The sequence below is a fragment of the Lathyrus oleraceus genome, chromosome 5 (genome assembly GCF_024323335.1).
Source record: "Lathyrus oleraceus cultivar Zhongwan6 chromosome 5, CAAS_Psat_ZW6_1.0, whole genome shotgun sequence".
In the NCBI taxonomy this organism is placed as follows: domain Eukaryota; kingdom Viridiplantae; phylum Streptophyta; class Magnoliopsida; order Fabales; family Fabaceae; genus Lathyrus; species Lathyrus oleraceus.
Genome location: NC_066583.1, coordinates 74,735,148 through 74,746,958, shown reverse-complemented (window position 1 = coordinate 74,746,958; position 11,811 = coordinate 74,735,148). Strand labels below are relative to the sequence as shown.

At 39.5% G+C, this 11,811-nt stretch overlaps 1 pseudogene; it reads right to left on the bottom strand.

Moving 5' to 3' along the window:
• Positions 1 to 393: 393 nt before the first annotated feature.
• Positions 394 to 493, bottom strand: LOC127089194 (uncharacterized; annotated as a pseudogene).
• Positions 494 to 11,811: the final 11,318 nt, after the last annotated feature.

Here is an 11,811-nt window from a genome sequence, read left to right as displayed (position 1 = left end):
TAACCGAGATGGCAGAACCAGCTCGTGCTCTTAGAGATTACGCCGCCCCATCGCAAGATGAACCGCATTCAAGTATTGCTCCGCCCGCAATCGAAGCAAACAACTTTGAACTTAAACCTTCGTTGTTGCAGGCTGTGCAACAGAACCAATTCTCTGGAAATCTTACCGAAGATCCAAACCTTCATTTATCCGTATTTGTCCAATACGCTGATACTGTTAAAGCTAATGGTGTCACTTCAGAGGCAATTCGACTTCGTCTTTTTCCTTTCTCATTAAGAGATAGCGCTAGAAGATGGCTTCAATCTCTTCCTTCCAACTCAGTCACCACATGGAACGAGTTGAAGAAAGTTTTTCTTGCCCGATATTTTCCGCCAAGCAAAACAGCTATGTTAAGAGCCCAGATAAACGGATTTAAACAGAAAGACAACGAGTCTCTTTTCGAAGCATGGGAAAGATACAAAGACATGATGAGACTTTGCCCACACCATGGTTTGGAAGACTGGTTAGTAATTCACACATTTTATAATGGTCTCTTATACAATACAAGGTTAACAATAGACGCCGCTGCAGGTGGTGCACTAATGAACAAACCTTATGCTGATGCTTACCAGCTTATCGAGAGCATGGCCCAAAACCACTATCAGTGGGGAACCGAACGAACAACAGTGGAAAAACCTCAACCGAAAACTGGCATGTACGAGATAAGTAACCTTGATCACGTCAATGCAAAAGTGGATGCTTTGGTCCAGAAGATTGAAAGTTTAAACGTATCGCCTCCAGCAGTCGTGGTTGCTATAACTCAGAATTGCGAGGTCTGTGGAATCCAAGGCCACACTCCTGCGGAATGTCAACTCTTGACTGGAATCCAAACAGAGCAAGTAAACTATGCTCAAGGAAGCCCCTATTCGAATACCTATAACCCAAATTGGAAGAACCATCCAAACTTCTCATATAAGAGTAATAATGCTTTATACGCACCTGGACAGTCTCCAAATCAAGCCCCATCTATACCTCCAGGATATCAGAAACCGAATCCTAACAATAATACCCCTAGAAAATCCAACTTGGAAATCATGATGGAAAACTTTATAGCTTCCCAACAACAAACCAATAAAGATTTCTTAAACCAGAACATACACACTGGCGAACAACTTAAACAACTCGCAAGCAAAGTAGATGCCTTGGCTACCCATAACAAAATGCTGGAAACGCAAATATCTCAAGTAGCTCAACAACAAGCACCTACCGCTGCACCAACTGGTACATTCCCTGGACAGCCCCAACCCAATCCGAGAAGCCAAGCTCATGCAATTATATTGAGAAGTGGAACGGAAGTGGAAGGACCGTCTGACCCAAGGATAGAAAACCAAAACCCTGAGAAATCCACTGAGGAAAGTGAACCTAAGGAAAAGGAAGAGAGTAATAAGGAAACCCTAGAAAAGAAGGAACCTTATGTACCTCCACCACCTTACAAACCACCTATACCTTACCCTCAAAGGCTTGTTAAAACCAAAGATGTAGGCCAATTTAGAAAATTTGTTGATCTCCTTAAACAATTAAACGTTACAATTCCGTTTACCGAAGCTATCACGCAGATGCCCTCATATGCTAAATTCTTAAAAGAAATTCTTTCTAATAAGAGGAAACTTGAGGATAGCGAAACCGTTACACTCCCTGCCGAATGTAGCGCTATAATCCAAAACATGCCCCCTAAACTCAAGGATCCGGGTAGCTTCTCTATACCCTGTCACATAGGAAAATTTGTCATCGACAAAGCCTTATGCGATTTAGGAGCCGGAATTAGCGTTATGCCCTTATCCATATGTAAGAAACTGGAGATGGGAGAATTAAGACCGACCAAAATGTCTGTGCAATTAGCAGATCGTTCCATCAAATATCCTGTAGGAATCCTTGAAAACGTTCCCGTACGCATAGGTCAGTTTTACATTCCCACTGACTTCACAATTATGGACATTAGAGAAGATGATACGACACCTATTATACTAGGAAGACCATTCTTAGCAACTGCCGGTGCAATCATAGACGTAAAACGAGGACGACTCACCTTCGAAGTAGGTGAAGAAAAAATTGAATTCATTCTTTCCCAATTCTTGAAAGCACCTGCAATAGAAGATACATGTTACTTCATGGATATCATCGATGAATGCATAAAAGAAGCAGAGTCAGGAGAAGACAAACCATCAGACTATCTTTTAGAGAACAAATCTAAACAATGCCTAGCAATACCACCAGATCCTACGCAGTGTCTTAACAAACCAACCCCTGATTTGAAAACACTTCCCAAAAATCTGAGATATGAATTCCTAGACTTAGAACTTGAACGACCTGTGATAGTTAATGCAAATCTAGGAAGACTCGAAACAGAAAAACTCCTACATATCTTAAGAAAATATCCAACTGCACTAGGATACCACATCACCGATCTTAAAGGAATAAGCCCTTCTATTTGTATGCACCGCATCATGTTAGAAGAAGACTGTAAAACCTCTAGGGAACACCAGAGAAGACTAAATCCGATCCTAAGTGAGGTAGTAAAGAAAGAAATAACCAAGTTATTAGAAGCAGGTATTATATATCCTATATCTGATAGCAAATGGGTTAGTCCTGTACACGTTGTACCCAAGAAAGGAGGCATAACCGTTATTGAAAACGAAAAAGGAGAAACTATAACTAAACGAATCGAATCGGGATGGAGAATGTGCATTGATTATAGGAAACTAAACAAAGCAACCCGAAAAGATCATTTCCCTTTACCATTCATTGACCAAATGTTAGAACGATTAGCTAAACATTCACATTTCTGTTATTTAGACGGTTATTCAGGCTTCTTTCAAATACCAATTCACCCTGATGACCAAGAAAAGACAACATTCACATGCCCTTTTGGTACCTTCGCGTATAGACGAATGCCGTTTGGTCTGTGTAATGCCCCTGCAACTTTTCAAAGATGCATGATGGCAATATTCGCCGACTTTCTCGAAAACATCATGGAAGTATTTATGGATGACTTTTCTGTATACGGATAAAATTTCGAAGAATGCCTTGAAAACCTGGAAAGAGTTCTTGAACGATGTGTAAAAGTAAACTTAGTACTTTATTGGGAAAAGTGCCACTTTATGGTACAAGAAGGAATTGTTTTAGGACACATCATCTCGAACAGAGGAATTGAAGTAGACAAAGCCAAAATAGAGGTAATCGAAAATCTTCAACCCCCAAGAACCGTGAGAGAAGTACGAAGCTTTTTAGGACACGCCGGTTTTTACCGACGATTCATCAAAAACTTCTCTAAGATAACTAAACCCTTAACCGGACTGTTGATGAAAGATGCTGAATTCATATTCGACGATAACTGTTTAAAAGCATTTCAAACTCTTAAACAAGCATTGATCTCCGCACCCATTATGCAGACACCAGACTGGAATGAACCATTCGAAATAATGTGCGATGCCAGTGATTATGCTGTAGGTGCTGTTTTAGGACAAAGAAAGGATAAAAAGCTTCACGTTATATATTACGCTAGCAGAACCCTGGATGAAGCGCAGATGAATTATGCCACAACCGAGAAAGAACTCCTAGCAGTGGTATTTGCGCTAGATAAATTTCGTTCTTACTTGGTAGGAGCCAAAATAATAGTTTACACTGATCACGCTGCTATCAGGTACCTTTTAACAAAAAAGGATGCTAAACCTAGACTCCTAAGATGGATCTTGTTACTACAAGAATTCGACTTAGAAATCAAGGACAAGAAAGGAACTGAAAACGTAGTAGCAGACCACCTCTCTAGACTTGAGAACCTTGAACCAGAAAGAACATCCATTAATGATGATTTCTCGTATGATAAACTCATAGCTACTTTGGAAGAGAACAACTCCGACATGCAAGTAGAAACCACCTTAGCTATATCTGTCATACCATGGTACGCTGATCTAGTCAATTATTTAGCTGCCGGAATAGTTCCACCTACTTTATCTTACCAGCAGAAGAAACGATTCTTCCACGACATAAAACACTATTACTGGGATGATCCCTTACTTTTCAAAAGAGGCCCCGATGGTATTTTCCGTCGATGTATACCCGAAGAAGAGGTAGAAAATATAATCCAACACTGTCACTCTGCGCCTTATGGTGGACACACAAGTACATCCAAGACCTGCTCTAAAATCCTACAAGCTGGCTTTTATTGGCCAACTATATGGAAGGACGTACATGCGGCTATTAAGGAGTGTGACAGATGTCAACGCACGGGAAACATATCTAGACGTGACGAGATGCCACAAAAAGGTATTTTGGAAGTAGAGATTTTTGACGTGTGGGGGATAGACTTCATGGGACCCTTTCCATCCTCTTTCGGTAACAAATACATACTCGTGGCAGTTGACTACGTATCAAAATGGATCGAAGCTATAGCTTCTCCAACAAATGACACCCGAGTAGTAACTAGACTCTTTAAAAATATAATATTTCCGAGATTTGGCATCCCAAGAATAGTAGTTAGTGATGGTGGATCACACTTTATATCCAAGGTACTCGAAAAACTACTATTTAAATATGGAGTGAGACATAGGATAGCAACACCTTACCACCCTCAAACCAGTGGACAAGTGGAAGTATCTAACAGAGAAATCAAGCAAATACTAGAAAAAACGGCCGCCACTTCAAGGAAAGATTGGTCATTGAAATTACCAGAAGCTTTATGGGCATACCGAACTGCTTATAAAACTCCCATAGGGACGACCCCATTTAAGCTCATTTATGGAAAATCCTGTCACCTCCCGGTAGAATTAGAACATAAAGCCTATTGGGCTATTAGAAATTTAAATTTGAATTATAAAGCCGCCGGTGAAAAGAGAATCCTTGACATAAACGAATTAGAGGAACTCAGAAGAGACGCCTATGAAAATGCCAAAATCTATAAAGAAAGAACAAAACAATGGCATGACAAGCGTATATCAAGGAAAGTCTTCAAGCAAGGCGACGCAGTACTTTTATTTAACTCTAGACTAAAGTTATTCCCGGGAAAACTACGATCCAGATGGTCAGGACCTTTTCATATCACTAAAATCTTTCCCAGTGGAGCGGTAGAAATAAAAGGACAATCTACAGAACCGTTCACCGTAAACGGGCAACGTCTGAAACATTATCACTATGCGGAAACCAACGAGGATTCGCAAATTCTACACTTAGACGAAACGCCCCCAGGACTCATAGACAATATTTAACAGTTTCTTTGTCGAGCTTGCGACATTTAAACAAAGCGCTTAGTGGGAGACAACCCACAAATTAATCTGTTATTTTATTATTCTATTATTATTATCATTTCTCTATTTTTCTCTTAATTATTCTTTTAATTTCTACTTAGTATTCATTATTGATTTATTCAAAAAGAAAAAAAAATATATCTATATATAATAATAATAATTCTTTTCTTCTTTCGGCATTTGGCCAAATCCTGACTTAAACTCATGTTTCTTTTCTCTAGTTAACACTAACCAGATGGGACATTTTGATCGTATGGGTATCAAGTTCAGAGGAATGGCTCAGAAACGAAAGTTTGAAGAACTAGCCGCTAGAGAGATGCTACCTAGTTTATATGCTGATGATTGGGCTATGATTGCCCTTGGACTGAGACAGAGTGTCCTGTTTTTGCTGAATCAGATAAGATGGGAGACCTCCCCTATCCTGAGACATTTCACCACCTACCGGAGACTCACACTAGAATTCCTTAGTTCATTAATCTATCTACCTAGCCATGGAAAAGGAATTAGCAGAGGTTTTATCCAGTTCAGAATGTTCAATATGGAGTACCAATTTAATATTAGAGACTTCACCAACCTTTTGGGTTTTCCTACCTCCTTTGATACATTCACTGTAAGCCAGGAAGAACTTTTTGAATATAGAGAGCTTGAACACTTTTGGGGTAAGCTGACTGGAAATGATGAGCCCGAAGAACATGAGTTTCTCTCTAGAAACATACATAACCCGACTTTTCGCTATTTCCATAAGATCCTGACCCACACTTTATTTGGGAAGAAGCCAAATAGTACTTCAGTTTCACGTGATGAACTCTTCATCATATTTTGTGCTTCCCAGAACCGTCCAGTAAACGGTGCTACTTTTATGTTAGCTAATTTGGACCACCTTATCCAGGATGAGCGAGCACCCATTAGAATAGGCGGTTTGATCACTATGATAGGTAATGCTATTGGACTACGTCAGCCTATGCTTGACCTTAACCCTTTTTGTGGCATTACTACTATGAGTATACCCTTCCTCTTCAACACTATGTTTATAGCAAACATAGGGTCTGATGAGTTCGAGCTTATTATTGATAACCAGGTTCTCTGCCTATTCACCATGCCCGATCCTAGAACTAGTGTTCATAATCAAAGGAACTGGCTCTATAACCTGAATGAAACCCCAACTCCGGCTGGATCCACTGAATCCATCCAGGATTATGAGATTTGTGACGACTATGAGCACTATGTTGACCATATCTCTCTTGCTGAATCTGACCCTCAGACACCTTCCGGCTACTATGATATTGATCCTCCTCCTCAGCCTGTCCTGACCGAAGAATCATTCATGCCTGATCTCCGACATCATATGCCAGGAACAGATATTAAAACAGTCATTGAAGCCTTGATGTCAGAGCAAGACGCCCTCAGGGAAGATTTCCATAACTTGAGACTTGAAATCCTAGAATGCATGAGCAGAACGGCAAGTCAGTTACGTATGTTACGGCATCATGTTAACTCTTTTGCTCCTCCGGCCAGAGATCCGAAGATAGATGGAATTTAGTTATATTTCTTTCTAAGTTATTTAGTTTTAGGCTAGATTTTTTTCATTAATGTTGTTTGAATTCATGTTTATTTCTATTTCATTTCATTATTTTCCTTCCCTGTAATACATTATGATCATTTTTATTGAAGCTGTTTAATTAATTTTATTATGCAATGGCTATTATGTTCTACTGTTGTTACCTACTATTATTATTAGACAAAGCAAGTAAGCGTGCACAATGCATTAAAATTGCATACTAAAAATGATCATAAGCAAAATGAAACATTAAAATACGCTACCAAAGTAATTATGTGAAGCGCCACTGAAGCCTTGCCAAAAAGGAGGTGTGACGAGCGTCACACACTCCATGACGAACGGCACGCAAAACGCCTGTTACGAACGTCACACCCCTGTGACGAGCGTAACACCCTTCAGACAAGTGAACGTTAAGGAGCCGTTGGAGACGAACGTTACACTTTAATTTTTTTTTACATTCCCCATTCATTTTTCATTTACCACACTTAATTACTTTTCAACCACTTTTTCTTTCTACCTTCCAATCCTTCTCCTATAAATACCTACCAAAACTTCCTTCATTCACCACAAAACAATTCTCTCATATCAAACACACTTCTTTTCCTTTCCAAATCATCCCTTCAAAAATTCATCACAATGGCGGGAAATCAAAATTTCAGAAATATCATCTTCCGATCCGGAGATGACAACTATCAGCAAGAGCAATTCGAGTGCTTCCAACAGCGAGGCGTCGCTCCCACCAGGTACCCCGATTTAACTTGTTTACAACAATTGGGCTTACTCCAAGGTATCGAGTGGATGCTCCGTAAAGCCGATTTAACCTTCCTTTGCACCCATAACCAACCCACCTACCCTTCCCTAACCTTAGAATTCCTAAGTTCTTACGACTACACCACTCCCGCTGGTGAAGGTGAATTCCTAACCGGTACGACAACCTTCCGTATGTTTAACACCGAGTACTCTCTAACCCAACGCCAATTGAGTGCCATGCTACAATTTCCCACAGAAGGTCTGCTGCATGCCAGAATCCCTCCAACCTCAAACTGGAACACAGTTCTAGTTTTCGATCTTTTTAAGAAAATTTCCGGTATAAATACCTACAACTGGGAAGAACTCCTTCTCTCCCACATCCATAACCCCACCATCCGTTATTTTCTCCGTATCCTGCAAAACACACTTTTTGGAAGACCAAACAACAGTAAGGTTAACTCGAAGGAGTTATTTTTCCTCCAGTGCGTTTTCGAACCGGATACTAAGGTAAACGCCGCCTCTTTTCTCTTTCATCATATCCGCACCTTATGTGCTAGAGGCCGGCAACCCTTTATAATTGGCGGATTAATAACCTCCATAGCACTTGGCCTGAACCTAGGGGATAAACTCCAAACTTTAGAATCCCTACCTCCCCTGTCTATGGATATCAGCTATTGCCGCTCCAGCCGCCTGATTAAAAACAGAGTAGGCGGAGGCTATTATCTTATGGTGAACAACCAAGCAGTCCCGAGTGTTGTGCTACCCAATACCACCCTAACTGATGTCACAAACCCCGACCGCCACCTCTACGATCTTAGCGCTCCTGAAACCACCGAGCCTTCACAAACAAACCAGCAAACAGATGAGTTTGAAGAAATGGAACAAGGTGATCATCCGCCAACACAACAATCAGTCCCGCTAAACCCTTCCAGTAATGCAGCCGGCCCATCCTCCCACCGTCGTCGACGACGAAGGCCTGCGACCAACGATGACATTATGGATGCTATCGATGGTATGCAGGCACAGAATACAGAGATGATGCAGATGATGCGTCAAATGCAACAGCAACAGGACGCTCGGAATGCCATAACCGACCAGCGGTTTACTGAATTGTTCAACAGGTTCGACAACTTAGACATACGTCAAAGATCACCAGGTCCAAGAACCAGAGGCGGAAGGCAGCCTTAGTTGTTATTTTCTTTTTCCTTTCCATCTTGTATTTCATTTCCTTAAAACATTGAGGACAATGTTTAGTTTAAGTATGGGGGGGGAAACAATATTCTTGGGAAACAATATTCTTTCCATTCTCATTTTTTTTCAAGTATGTTACTTTCCCTTTCATTGTTATTTCCCTTTCTTATTAAAAAAAAAAAAAAAAAAAAAATTATTATAATATATATTTATTTTAAGTTAAGTTCCTAAGTGTGAAAATTTTCTATTATCTATTCCCCTCAATTTCCTGAGCCATAACAAAAATTTTAACACACCCAATAAGTATAAAGGTTGCTCACTTTATAAAACTTGAGTGAGATCAAAACAAAACCAGTACCGTAACAACGCTCTGAGAACCTCAATATGTTAGATCAGGATAAGTACCTATTATACCAATTCCTCGAACTTTTAGTTCTATGGCAACCCCAAGTAGTTTATACAGAAGTCAGCACCATCTTAATAGCAAACTACGTGGAGAGCCGATGAATATAAGTGAATGATCCCCAAAGTAACCTAAAATATATAAATATATCAAGAAATGCACTAATTAAATTAGGTGATCCTTACCAGATCATTTGATCTAAAGGTTGCAGATCATGCAAAAGCACAATACGAAAGATCCATTATGAGTTGGTTCAGTAGGAATCTGGTACTGAACTTGGTAGGGCGGACTACGGTCCGATCCCCCGCAATTTGCAATGGACTGAATAATGAAGTTATCCGACTTATGTACCAGAACTTCTAGCTAAAAGCGGATCATAATCACTAACCGGTTACTCCACTATGTGCGCGAAAAGATAAAGGGCTTAATGTGATTTCGCTAGAATGAAAACGGGTAAAATAAGACTAAAGGAACCAGGATAGCTATCATAGTGTACTTGAAACTGATTGGCATAAAAGTAGGGTTATCTAAGTTGTAACGGTAGTTGTTGATGTCAAGATTAAACTCAAATCCTCCTAAACAAAAATCCATTCGCAACCTAGTACGAATTGAGGTGTGCTTTGAAATTTCATCTAGCTAAAACTTTTAACAAGTTCTATACTGAATTTTGCTTGAGGACAAGCAAAGATTTAAGTATGGGGGAGTTTGATAACATGAAATTATATCACATTTTAAGACTTAATTTAATTAGATTATATTATCATTTACTTTAATTTATCCCATTTTATCAGATATTATGCAGTATTTCTTTTCTATTTACATCAGGTACCCATTTTGAAGCAAAAGTGAAAAAGGGAAGAAAAGGAGGTGTAAAAAGCAATAAAAAGGAAACAAATAACCAAGACCAAGCCCAGCCCAAAAGAAAGCGCACGTTGCCCCTGTGACGGGCGTCACAAGGGTTGTGACGAGCGTCACGCGAAGTAGCCTTGTGACGGACGTCACACATGGTGTGACGAGCGTCACACCAGTCCACTAGCTTTTTGGCGCAAGTTACGCTCTCAGAAGAATGGAAGTAACGTTGAGGACTTCGTGTCCTATTCCCAAGCCGTGTATTTAGCCATGCTGAAGACTCGTAGGAAACGCAAGGCAGTTACCAAGGCTATTATAAATAGCCATCTCCTCTCTTTGCCGTATGGAGAGTTTTTGCACGCTCGGTTTTGCGGAAGCTCTGCCAAATTTGCCTTTCACGCCTTTGCTTATTTTTCTTCCTTTCCAGCACTGTTCATTTTATTTATTTCTTTTGCAAGCTTTACTTTCTCTTTTCCCTTGCAATTTATCTTCCCCGTTTTTAGCTTTTAGATATTTTTCGCGTAATAGTTTCTACACCGGAAACTACTGTGCAACTTTATACCGGATTTAACCTTACGTTATATTCGAGTTTTATTTCCTTGATTTATTTTACTGTTTAATTGAAGAATCCAAGAACAAATCCTACCGGCTTGTGGTGGAGTGTTCAAGACCATTGTATTACGCATTCAGGTTCTTTAATTGTTATTTAATTTTTTATGTTTTATTCTATTGTTTATTCATATTGCCTGCCTGGAATGAGTCTGTTTATGCATGATATAAATTCTTGTTTATTTAGCATGTCTGGCTAATTTGCCTAGGTATCGGTATGTAAAGTAAGCAGAATAAGGGGTCGAGACTGAGTCGGTCTATCTAAACTTAAAATCAAAATCAATCTTTTTATGGTCTCAACTTACAGGTTTAATAACAAGATTTTTTTTACCAAAGTAAAAGACATAAAGAAGTTAAAATCAATAGAGCGAGAGTTTGAGATTTTAACTGGACAGTGTAAGTTAGGCATTAATTCTAGATCAGGGCGAGAGCAAGTTTTAGAGTTAATTAAATTCTGACCTTTTCCAAAAAGTATTTTTAAAGATTGAATGTGAGGACGAGAGTTAAGCATTTGGATTTAATTGTATAACCTAAGTCAACAGAGCGAGAGTTTGAGATAAGGGTGTTTAAAACGGTCAGTATTTTCTTAAAAAGAGTTTCTGCAACTTTATTGTTTTCAAAATATGGTTTTTGACTTAATTATAAGTGACAGCAACATTAATATAAAATCATGGTTTATTCAACAGAGCGAGAGTTTGAGATAGAACCTTTAACCAATAAAGTTAACCGAAACGATTCATTTTAAAACCAAGAAACCGACAAAGACTTGATTCCCTAGTTTTGACGAATTACATACCGATATCCGTGTTATTAATATTTAATCTAGACATTAGTTTAGCTCTTAGTTTTTCCCCAAACAATCAAACATCTTCACCTTAGATTTACGTAGTAACTTTAGATAACGGTATATCGATTCATAAGTCCCTGTGGGATCGATATCTTTTAAAACTACGCGATAGAACTGTGCACTTGCAGTTTGTATCCCATTCTCGACTCACCCAGTCGAGCGATCAGCAGCCTATAAGAAGCTGTGTACCACCAGTGCAGAAGTGCGTGCACAAGGAGAAAAGCAGAAGAAACTCATCAAGGAACTGGAAGATGAGAGACAGAAGCAACTGTCTGTCATAGAGGGTCTAAATGGTGAGATAGCCCTACTGACTTCCAAGCTGAAT